The sequence below is a fragment of the Halichoerus grypus genome, chromosome 2 (assembly GCF_964656455.1).
Source record: "Halichoerus grypus chromosome 2, mHalGry1.hap1.1, whole genome shotgun sequence".
NCBI lineage: Eukaryota > Metazoa > Chordata > Mammalia > Carnivora > Phocidae > Halichoerus > Halichoerus grypus.
The window spans coordinates 4,028,906-4,041,520 of record NC_135713.1 but is presented as its reverse complement, the minus strand read 5'-3'; positions in this window follow the sequence as shown (position 1 = coordinate 4,041,520).

Genomic DNA, 12,615 nt, shown 5'->3' with positions numbered 1-12,615 from the left:
AGTGAGCAGCCTATTTGAGCTGGTACTCCCTTACAGAGCATCAGATGTCATCTAAGTGAAAAGCGACCAGGACAGGGCCAAATCCACAGGATCTACTATGCAGAGAGTAGTTCATCACAAGCTACTGACGTCATGATCCATCTTGGAAAACAAATGTGTCTTTAGTTTACTCACAGAAAAATAGTGGGTGGTTTTGGTTTGGGGGTGTGGCTCTTTTTTTTTTTTTTAAAGTCATTTTTCATATCAAATTTCCAAGAAAAATGTTGCGTTTTTCTGTCAGTGTCGCCAGACGTGGAGGGATGTCTAGATTCTGGCTTCTGATGTGGGGGCACCCTTGTGGCTCTGGAGTCCAGCCCACTGCTCAGAGGATCTGACTCTAAAAGTCTCAGTTCTTGCCTCACAACCTCCCAGATACTCGGTCACTTCTCCAAATTAAAGCTTTAGAATGTAACATAATTAAAAGGCTAGTTAAAGTGATGATTTATTAACATCTGCTTCCACTGAAATGGTTAATGGATTTGGTCTAGAAGCCAAGGAGATTATCATCATATGAACTCAAAATGGAAAGGGATTTGTTCCCTGGAAGTTCCTATATTTTGCTTCATGAAGAGCCATTCTTTCATTTGATGCACTTATCCATAATAAAAATAAACTATGTTACATTATTTCTTTTAAAGCCCCTAGATATGTTTTATGGAGTCGTTGGCGGCTCCAACAGTTTAGGATTCAGTGACAGTATCTGATTAAGTTCTACGCATTTTCCGACCCGTGATGTAATGCTAATAAATGGCCACAGGATGCCAGTCTTTCCCTGTGTCCTAGAGACAAATGGACCTCTCCAACAGATTTCTGTTTTCTCCTCTGAGGCATCCCAGGGGAGGCACTCTGCAGGGCACCTGTGCCCCTTCACTGTCCCCCAGGCATGGTCCTAACTTATCTTTGCTCCAGTGTTTCTTACTGTCTGGGTTAGGCCATGATTTGTCCACATGGGCAGCAGTAGGCCCTGGACCCTTGCTTAGAGCCCAGCTCCCACCCTGGAAGTGATGCAGAGTTAGGGGAAGGATGGCTGCTTCCTGGAGGATTGAGCTCACTCAGCAAGCAGAAGAATCCATTTCCCCAAACAAGCATCGTTTGCAATAGAGCGCAGAACCGACATGACTGTTAATGATGAAGCACAGTCTTAAAGGACTTTCAGGGTTGTGTGACCCCCTTCAGGGGAGTAGGGGGTCACTCCCCTTTTGGGGTATTTTGTAAACACCAGGCAGCTGTAACAGCTTGTCTCCTAAGACACTTCCTGCGTCTCCAGGGATTTGTAGAAGGGAGGTGGCTGGCAGTCTCAAAGAGGGGCAAGGGAGAGAGGACTCTGTTAGGGAGGGTTGGTGGGCAGGGTGCAGCCCACCCACCCCCAAGAAGAGGGCAGGAGAGGGAGGAGCGGGGTGAACCACTCCAAGCTAGACCTGTGCCCTGGCGTGAGTCCACGGGAGCCCGGGAAGGCCAGAGTGGTGGGAGATGCCGGGGCCTGTGGGAAGTGGGGCAGGGAGCACTGGGAGCAAGGTGCACTGCAGCATGGGGCAAAAGGGAAGGTTTTCTGTGCACTGGGTACTGTGGACCTCTCAGTGGAAGCTGTCCAGGGAGCCAAGAGCACAGCCAGGAGGGAGGTAAGATGCCTAGCAGGTGTTCTAGATGCCCGCCCCAAGGCAGAGTAGAAGCAGGCAGCCAGAAGTAAAACGTGGCTCCCACACCCACCATCAGAAAAAGTGTAGCTGCGAAGGGCCGGCTCTGGCCACCCCCGGAGTTGTGTATATTATCAGCTGCTCAGCAAAGTCTGTTTCAGTTTCTCCGAGGCGTTCAAGAACTCCCCCGCCCTCCTCGAAACAGGCATGCAACTATGTTCTCCTGGTTGAACGTCAGCAGCAGGGGCCTGGCTCGTAAGGCCCCTTCACGATCTTTGCTTCCTGCCCACAGAAGCGGAGATGAACCCCAGGGCACTGAGCCAGCCATGAAGCTACTGTCTCTCAACCCCAAACCTCCCCTTGTGTACCCTGCTTTGTGATACTGGGAGCGCGGAGCCACGTGGCCACCTTGCCTGCTGGGGCCCGGCAGACTCTGCCCACAGGTAGTGCACTGGTCCACAGTGATGGGAGGAGGGCGAGGGGCTTCACTTTTCCTCTCCTTGGACTCTGGGTCCTGTCCCTCTCTCTCGTCCTTGCTTTGCCCCAGGCCACATCTGATTCCATCTTCAGTTTCTCTGACATGTGCAGAATCAGCCTCTGAGACACAGGGGACCCTGTCTCCAAGTGCAGAGACCCAGCATTAGCCCAGCAGGACCCCTGCTCCGATGTCTGAATTTGAGCTCCAGCGGGCACGCCCTCCAAGTGTCCATGTTTTGCTCCTCCCATCCTTTTCCCTTGGTTGCCTACAGTCTGAGGGGTGGCAGGAACATCTTGCAACACAGAAGGTCCTGCAGGGATGGAAGGAGGGGACTCACCTCAACAACAGGTTCATCCAGCTCGCACTCTGATCCAAGCAGGTGGTGAACCCAAGTCACAGCAGAACTAGCCGTGACAGAGGGTACCTTTGTCTCCTCGTCCCTTCTCCTCCCTGCCCAACCCTGGAGGGACCCCACCCTGGCTGGGGATGGTGGGCTTGGCAGGCTTTTCTCTCCCCCACCCCTCCTGCTGGCATCTGAGAGCAGGCCAGAGCTCCAGGGATGGCAGAAGCTCCAAGCTGAAGACAGAAGATGAGTGACCAGTATATCGTGCTGGACTTTGTGTTGCCCAAGAACATCTGCGAGGCCACAGGCCCGAGATGTGGTCTAGGGTAAGCGAGGCCCCGGGGAGCCAGAGCCGCAGGGCAGGGATGGTGACTGAAAACTCAGAGGAGCGGCTTCACGAGGGCTGTGCGCTGTGCGGGCGCCGTCCTCCTTCTTACGCCCGCTGTGCTGTGCTTCGCTGTGGGCACCGGGCACCTGGCAACGCCCGGCTCCGCAGTGCGCACACCTCGCCACCCCAGGCCCAGCTCGGAGTGGTGGCGCTCGGCGTCCCAGGTGGTCCTGGCTCAAGTTCAAGGCTCCTGCCCGCACACCTCCTCTGGGCATCTCCCTGCTATTGTTCTGCAGGTCTCATTGTTTTTAAAGATTTATCTATTTATTTTAGAGATTGCAAGCGGGGGAGGGGGGCTCAGGGAGGAACAGAAGGAGAGGCAGTGAGGATCTTAAGCAGGCTTCACGCTGAGCGCAGAGCCTGATGCAGGGCTCCATCCTGGGATGATGACCTGAGCGGAAGTCAGACGCTTAATCAACTGTGCCATCCAGGTGCCCCTTCATGTCCCATTTTATGGTCTTATTTTGATATCATTCCTGCTCCTCTTTTTCCCCTCGCCACTCCGCACAGCTGAGCATCATCAGGCCCTGTGGGGGCCATGTCTCCAGGCATCCACCTCCCTGCCCCTGCAGCCGCCACTAGCTTCCAGGGACCACCAGCTCCTGGTGGTGGCCAGGAGCCCCTCAGAGTGAGCCCCAGCTGTTTGCCACCAGCACGAGTGACGTCCAGGGGCTCATGACTGCAATGCAGGTGAGAGTAGAGAGGTGGACAGGCTCCGGATTCCCTGCATCACCTCCACTGCAGCAGAAACAAATTTGGGACCCCCTTCCAAGGCCAGCAAGGCTCCCCTGGGTCTGGTCCATACCCCCTTTGTGCATGCTCCCCCACTGTCCTCTAGATCTCCTGCGGCGGGCTTGTTCCCTGGTCCAGATCTCAGCCCACGTGCCCCTCGCATATGGCTCTTGTATTTCCTTCACAACAGTGAAGAAGGAAACAGTACCCCACTTCTCCCAGGAAGAAGATAGACGTGAGAGAGGTATAGGGGCCTCGCCTTGTCCCTGTCCTCCCGGAACGGGCGCCAGGGAGCAGCCACTTGCCCAGCTTGTGTTTCCCAAAGGCAGAGCCAAAGGGAGTGCAGGGAGCCCAGAGCTCCTGTTCTGCGAGGGGGCAGGTGTGCTCCTTCAGCAGCTCTAAGTGGATGTTAGTTTACAAACAAAGAGCTGAGACTAGGAGCCATGAAGCGGCTTGTCTCCCTCTTCAAAGGGAGCAGGTGTCAGAGCTGCATCCGCGGGGCCACTTAGCACCCCTGCATGCTTCTGCGCCCCATCTCGGCCTCCACCTGGCTCTTCTCTGGACTTGGCCCGAATATCCCATTACCTCCCATCTGTGGGTCCCCCGGGCTCTCCCCACCTCTACCCGGTTCCCTCCTGCATATCCTCAGGTCCACCTGGGATCTGCTAGGGTCTTTCCAGTAGGGTCTTTATGCTGCAATTATACGTTAACGTGGGCCTGCCCCTGCTCACCTGTGTGCTGACTGAGACCGGAGACAGAGACCACATGTCATTCACCTTCTCGTACCTTCCCCAGCGCTTGTTCATCATGCAGCAAAGGCTACTGGATGAGAACCTGTGCCGGGGATTGTCGCAGGCACAGGGGGAAGCCTCAGGGAGGGGACATGGGACACACACCCCTGCCCTCATGCAGCTTGCTTCCCCCCTTACTCCCCAGCCGCTTTGTCGGCTTGGACCCGCCTCACCAGGCTTGCTTCTTGAAAGCACCTACACTTCGGGCCCAGCTAGCTTCTAGGTCCTTCCAGCACCAAGGCTGACTACACAATTTGTGGGGCCCAGTGCAAGATGAAAATGCCAGGCCCCTCATTCAAAACTTACTAAAGCTTTTAAGATGCCAGCAGCAAAGCGTGAGAACAAGAGTAGAGCCCTGGTGAGAACACATCGCACCCCGGGGGAGCGGCGCTGCCAGCCGCCTCCCAGCCTGACCTGCTCCCAGCCCCCACGTGGTCCCACCTCCCCCCGGGCCAGAGTCACGGCCAACCCGCCCTCTGTTTCAGACTCAGCGCACTGTAGCGGAGCTTTGCCCCTATCTCCCCAGTCCTGCTCCCCATTCTAGGCACCAGCATCTGGCCAGTCCAAGGGCACTGACCGATTTCTCACCCTCGCCAAACTCTGGTTCCAGGTCTCGTGCTTCTCCTTTCTACCTGTCTGTCCAGGCACTTCACAATTCTGGCTACACAGGACCCCTCCCGCCATGCTGTATATTACTCCAGTCTCCTGGGGCCAAGTTGAAGACTCCAGGGGGCCCTGGGACATACTGAGTATGACCCCGGAGTAGCTCAAGCATGGGACACTTTTTTCTTTTATTTTAAATTTAATTTTATTTACGTTCCATTAATGAACATATAGTGAACTATTAGTTTCAGAGGTAGAGTTCAGCGATTCATCCGTTGTATATAACACCCAGTGCTCATGATGTAAAGAATGAACATTTCTAAGAGCAAACATCAGGGGGAGGGGGCTTCAGGCAAAACTGAACTAACAGGATTTTTGCCAGAGGCAGCCAGCCTGACCAGATGACCAGATATCTCCAGAGGAACAGTAGATTAGATTCAAGAGGGCCAGATGTGGAGGGTGGGGGGTTCTGGTTAGACTGACTCAGTGGAACTCTGTGTAAGACTGGACAGTGCAGAGATGAGCACAGAAGCCCAGGAGTCAGGGCCTCATTGAGAGTTCAGAGCATCACCAATGTTGGGTCAGGAGAGACTGTCAGAACAAGAGGCAGCTACTGTCCCCTCATGCCCACTTCTGCCGGAGCAGATCAGCCACTGGGGTTTCTCCAAGATGCCATCACGGAGGGATTTGACTCCCAGAAGAAACGGAGTCCTTTGCCAGAGTCAGAGCCAAGGCCAGTTGAGGGGGGTTTTGCTCCTAGGAAGTCCACCAGGACATTTCCAAATCAGATGCCTTATAAAGAACCTTCTGGTATGACCACCTCAAGGCCGAGAGAGTGCGTTCCGGCACCCCATGATAGGAGCAAGGCAGATTGCACAAGAGATCCACACTAAGAGCTGCCCTACCTTAAAGCCGTCCACTGGCACCTGCCTGCAAGTTACGTCTGACCCCCTGATCCTTTTAGGCAGGTCTGGAGGAGGGTCTCTAACGGCCACTGTCCGAGGCTGGTGGTGCTCCTTTAAGGACGGGCTCCCGTGTTCTACTTCATGGGAGTCTCAGCTGCTGCATAGAAGCAGGCGCTCCTGGACCTGGGGAGCTGTTCCGGGCCAGGAGCCCTGCCTGGCCGCGCTGCCCACCCTCTCCCCCCAGCAGCCTTGGAGGAGGCACACTGGAGGCTCCGTCCCCGCCCCGGGTGCCTGCCGCCACCTCCCCCAACCCCTCAGCAGGTAGTCTGAGCCCTCTGCTCACCCTCAGCCACGGTCTTCACAGGGTTCTGGGCATTCTGTGTTCTACTGTTCCTTGGAGACTGTGCCTAATTCCCGTCCTCTCTGTGCTCTGGGCTCCTGGCTGTCCCCCCACCTGCTTCCACTGTGCGTCCTCACAGCCAGACGGGTTCGGTCCCACGGCTTCTGCCTGTGCATCCTGCATCCTCATGCCCCCTGAGGACCCACTCTGGAAATGGTCTGTGTCTACACTGCCTGCCGACTCCCGGGTTCCCCTCTCTGAGCACCCCTTCCCTGCTAACTGTCATCTGGGAGGACCCCTTGTCCATTTAACTAAAACATCTCGATGGTCATCACGCTAAACCGCATTTCACCGTCATCTTTTTATTTTTGAAGTTGAGCTCTCGGGATCCCCTTTCGAGGCTTGACACAGCTGGCCCGTGGGTGTCCTCAGTCCCACGCAGGGAAATACTGTCATGGGTTCGTGAGCTTGCCATGGCGTTTCCCCTGGGCTCTGCCAGGAGGGCCTGGAGCTGGTGGCTACTCCGGGTGGGTCTCCTGGGGCTTCGGCCGGGGGGTTGTCCTGGGCCCTGTGCTGCAGCGTCCCTCGTGCCTCACACTCCATGCAATGCCAGGAGCGCCCTGGCTGCCCCCGCCGAGATCACGGAAACTCTCTGGACTTCGCCGCATGTCCTGGGTGGGGGGGACCACTGCTCTACAGCTCAGTGGTTGCTTTCTAAGTTTTTTGTAGTGCCGGAAGGGGGAATATGGAGTCAAGGGAGAGATTTTTTTCTTTTCCTGGAAAAGAAGGTGAGAGGAAAAGGATCCAATGCAACATGTCTTGTCCCTGAACTTGACAACAGTGTAGGCCCGTGGAGCTCTTCCTGGGTCATTTCTAATGTTGGACCTCCCCCTCAGAATAAAATAAGACAATTTCCAATGGCCCAGAAGGCCCTGCAAGAGTTGTCCCTCGCCCCAGGAGACAGATCCATAAAGCTGGGGGCACACATGTTGGCCTGAGCTGATCTCTAGCACAGCTCGCAGCACCCTTTGTCACAACCCTTCCTACTTGACCCCATGTCCTCAGGGCCTCGGACCCTCTGGCAGGATGCCCCCCCCTCCCCCTCAGGCTGCTCCCTCTTAGCTCTCCCTGGCTCCCCTGCCCCTTCTGCATCTCCAGCCCTAATGTGGGAGTGCTCTGGAGCTTGGCCCTTGACTCTCTCTCCCCCTTCCCACTCAAACCCGGGTGGTTTCCTCCAGCCATGTGACTTAGAGTGACCAGTTTTAGCCAAGGCCTCTGGCCTAGACTCTAGAGGCACGTGCTCGGGGGCCCGTGTGCTCTCTCCTGCAATGTGTGGCAGGAATCCTGAACATTCCCCAGCTCGCTGCATTGCAGGGCGGCACATTCTGCACGTGCAGAGCCCAGAGCTGGGGAGTCTCCCTCACCCCTCGTCCAGCTGCCCCTGACAGCTGGGCAGTCAAAGCACCTGCAGTCCCCACCACTCCCACCCCTGTGCCTCATGTCTGTCCCACATACTCATGCAAGTGATGCTTCCAAACATAAACCAGCGTAGGTTCCTCTGTGGACCAGGAAAGAGGAAAGTCTCAACCTTCCTGGAAGACCTGTGACCTCCCTGTCCTCCTTCCCACCCCACTTCCCCATGCACCCTCATCATGCCCGGGAGTCTCCCGGCTGAGGAGGGGCACCAGGCACCCCCTGCCTCTTTGTGTCGCTCTTCCTTCTTACAGAATGCTCTTCTCCCTGACCTCTGCCGTCCTCTCTCCTTACCCCATTCTTGTCTCTGCTGCAATGTCATGTGACCACAGATCCATCCAAAGCAGCAAGTTTGGGCAATCTCTGTCCCTTCCCCAGATTTCTTATCTTCTGAGCTCTCAGTAGCACCTGCCATCACTCATTTGTGGAGGGCTTTCCTCCACTGAAACCCATGTTTGTGGAAGAGATACCCACCCTTAGCTTATTCTGTGCTTCCCCCCCCCAGTACCTGGATCATGCCTCACACGTGGTGGACAATCGACAAATAGTTGCTGAAAGAATCACTGAGAAGATAAATAAATGGATATTTATCTGAAAAAAGTATAAAGCTAGTGAGATTAAGAACCAAGAGCTCCAGGAATCACACACCTTGGTATTTAACCAAATGATTTGAAAACTTATTTCCACATGAAAGCCTACACATACATTTATAACAGCTTTATTAAAAATTGACAAAACTTGGAGGCAAACAAGATGTCCTTTAGTAGGTAACAGATAACCCGGGGTCCATCCAGACAGTAGAATATTATTCAGTGCTAAAAAGAAATGAACTATGAAGCCATTAAAAGACACAGAGGAAACTTAAATGCATATTCTTAACAGACAGAAGCCAGTCTGACAAGGCTCCATACTGTATGATTCCAACTCTGTGTCATTCTGGAAAAGGCGAAAGCGTGAAGACAATAAAATGATCAGGGGTTGTCAGGGGTTGGGGGAGGGAGGAGGGATGAACAGGTGGTGCCCAGAGGGTGTTCTGGGCACTGTATGGTACTGTAGTGACACAGACATGTCAGTGTACATTTGCTCAAGTCCACGGACGGTCCAGCACCAAGAGTGACCCCTAATGCAAACCATGGGCGTGGTGATGATGACGTGTCAGTGCAGGTTCGTCTGCAGTAACAAATGTCCTGCTCCGTGCTGACAAGGACAGAGGCTACGCACTGTGCGGGGGCAGGGCCATGTGGGGACTCCGAACCTTCCACTCTATTTTGCTGTGAACCTAAAGCTGCTCTAAAAAATAAAGTTTATTAAAAAAAATAAGAAGAACAAAAAGTTGCAGACAGTGGGGATAACAATAGAAAGTCTCCACCTTGGGAGTGAATTTGGCATATCAAAGCATCAGAAATCAGTTCAGGGTCTGGAGCATAGTTACTCAAGGGGGTGGGGGTGGCACAGACCCATGGCACAGGGTCTTGTAAGCCAGGGTAGAAATGTTTTAGATTTTAAGTGCAGAAAGCAGCCATTAAGGAATGTTAAGAAATGAAAAGGCATTATCTGATTTGCATTAAAATCTTCTGTTCTGGCTGTCATATGGAAATAGAGTGGGATACTGGGTGCCATCTCCCCAATTGGGAATGAAGAATTGGCACTGGGTAGGAAAGTCAAGGATGTGTCCATTCAGAGATTATGTAACTTTTTAAAAGAGGTTGTTTACCTTTCTTCTGGAAAAAGCACACAAAAAGATCATCTGGAGCCCAGGGTCACAAGAAGTTTTTTGAAAAGCAGTGTTTTGCATTTCTTACTGGTCTTAAGAAGCCATGATTCTCAGAACTTCCTTATTTCTGAAACTGATGATTCAGATTGTGAGTTGGAATGGTTTTATTCTAAGATCATGAGAATATAGTACATTCTGTAATTTATCCAGGCAGAAAATTATTGCCAAGAAGGGGGGGGAAGTGTCTTTCATTTAGAATAAGTGTCTAACAATTGTTTGACTTTTAGACAAAATGATACCAAACCTCTTTGGCCCGAAATTTTCCTTTGGGCTCATCTTCAAACCCTGCGATAAAGAAAAATGGTGCTAAACTTGAACAGTACGTTCCAGATCTGTGGCGGATGCTCCAAGAATCGGAGACCATCATTCAACATATACTAGAATGAAAACAAAAAAAGCTTAGCTTAATGTTCTTCATTGAAAACCAGATAGTGAAGTATGACCCCCAAATATCTCTTGGATGTTTCCTGCTGAATTTGTTGTTATATTCGGAACTTCTGTTAGAGAAGAGATTCTCTATCCAGTGGGGCATTTTATGGTTGAGGATGGGAAAAAATCAAATATTTAAGTACAGGTTTCTTTCTTCCCTCCTGCAGAGAAGATGGAATCACTTCTCATTTGTATGAAGAATAATCCCGTTACATTGGGCAGGAGCGTGGAGGTGTGCTCAGGGTGGCGTGGAAGCTTCGGTGTGTGTAGATTCTGATTTGTGGCGCATTGGCAGATCGGCACTCAAGGTCCATTCGAGACTCCAACTAAGGTGCCTTCCTGGAGGTCCAAGGTTGAACAGCGTTTCGGTCCTTCCAGTCCAGCTCCGTTCTGCACGTATGTCACCTTCTGAGAAGCAGCCATTGTCATGGGCACGCTGTCAGGCAGGGCACAGGGCGCCCACCTCACGGCCGCCTTGGCCGTCTTGGCTGAGACGCAAGACCGAGATGCTGGGTTTCTGCAGCCCCCTGTCTCGGGCCTCACTTGCTGCGCCCCAGAGGCCGCTTTCTGGTGGTGTCTGGGATGCGACTCAGGCTGGGTGTTCCTGAAGACGCGTTCCAGTGGTGGCCTCACCCTGCCTCACCTTCCCCCTGGTATATGATGCAACTCTGAGAAAGGCCTTTGGGACCCATTCCTGAGCCTGGGGCACAGACCACTCCTCCTTCTGACCCAGAGGAAGCACACAGTTCTCTGCACTAAACCTGTTTAAAATAGCTTGTGGTTCCTGCTGCTTGCTTGTTAATAGGATGTGGCTTTGGAGGCAGGAATGCGTGCTACTCCTGAACCCCGGCCCCACGCTGGTTCCCTGCTCCCTTCCTGACTTCTCCCCATCAGCCCGCACTTCCCTGCTCCCTTGCTCCCTCTCTGCTCGCCTGCCTTGCTTCTCATCACAGCCAAGTGTGTGGCCCTGTGCGCCCTGCCTGCTCAGCACCACACTGGACTCCTTCCACTCCCCTCTTATGCTTTACACGCTAGTTCTCTTGAAGAGTTTCGGGTTTGTTTGTTTGTTTTTATATTTTATTTATTCATTTGACAGAGACAGACACAGCGAGAGAGGGAACATAAGCAGGGGGAGTGGGAGAGGGAGAAGCAGACTCCCCGTGGAGCAGGGAGCCCGAAGCGGGACTCGATCCCAGGACCCTGGGATCATGACCTGAGCCCAAGGTCGACGCCCAATGACTGAGCCACCCAGGCACCCCAAGAGTTTCTTTTTTTTAAAGCAAGTTACTCTCTTGTCCTAAAAACGGTCACTAGAGTAACCCACAAGAGAAAGCCTTGCTGCCATAGAAGGAGGTTAACATCCTCCTGTCCCGCCCTCCCCCAGCCTTCTGGAAGTTCTTTGAAGCTTAATTATCAATTAGAACATTAAATCAACCCTCAGACTCCCAATCATGCCTTGGATGATCTCACCTTTTGTTCCAAACCTCTCCCTCCTGCCCATAACTTCATCCAAGAGCTGCTACCTTTGCCTTCCTGCCCCAGTCCCACAGGATGAGGGGGCTGCCTCCCCAATTTATCTAGCCCAGCACTCTGCCCCACCCGTCTGAGCCCTGTGCTAAATATTGCACTGCCTTGTGTCCTCGAGAGTCCCTCTTGGGCCGCTCTGCACTCTTCAGTGAGTAGGGCACAGATCCTTAGAACCACGTGGTATCACCGTCCTCCACAGTGCATATGGCAAACCAGCAGGCTTCAATCTGTAACCACATGGGGGTACGGACAGTTGGAAATGACAGATGGGAAGTATAGCTCGTGCGATCAAACCTGGAGGCTGGTGGTAAATATCTCGTGTCTACTATCAACTTGGCTGTGCATTTCTCGTGTGCTTAAAAATATTTTTTTCGCTTATGTTTCAGATTTTCTGCCCCCAAAGTGGGGGATGTATATTGACTCACTTAACAGGAATCCTGTGAAGCGCAGTGTTATTTATAAAGTAACTTGTTTCTCATTGATAAATAGCAACATGAAAAGGACAGTGTAATTTTCTTTATGAAGTATGTTTAAGTAACAGATCTAAAATTTGGGAAAAGCAAAAGCAACTTAATAAATCTTAAACTTGACTAACATGATTATCTTTGAACTCAAGTGGTACTAATTTAGCAAAGAAGACAAAAAAAAAAAAAAAATCCTTGTTTCTGCCAGAGTTTATGTTTTTAATTCACTTATCTGAAAGTCTTTCCTATTCTCTTGGAAGGGGAATTCCCATTTTGCACTAGGTTTGATGATGCATCCACATGTTATAAGAGTAGAATGCACGGTTTCCTCATGTAAGCATCTCTGCGCCCAGCAAGGGCTCACGCTAGGACCTTTGCCTGCACTGCTTTTGCTCACCGAGCCGTGCGGACTGAGCGTGTGCTCAGTGGGGCGCTGCTCCGGGCTGCGGACGTGCTGGGGCTGCGCTCCTGGCCTGCTGAGCACCTGCAAGCTGAGATGCTCTGCACCATGCCTGACTCTAGAGGAACGGAGAGGTTCCACATGGTCAGAGACAGGAATCTCACTGGATATCCGGGAATGCGTCACAAAGGAGATGAGCCCAGGATTTTGAGGTGGACAACGAAGAAAGGATTTTGCTCAGAGCAGAGCCGCACGGTCTAGGGCATTCCTGGGGGAGGGGCGGCTGGGCGGAGGT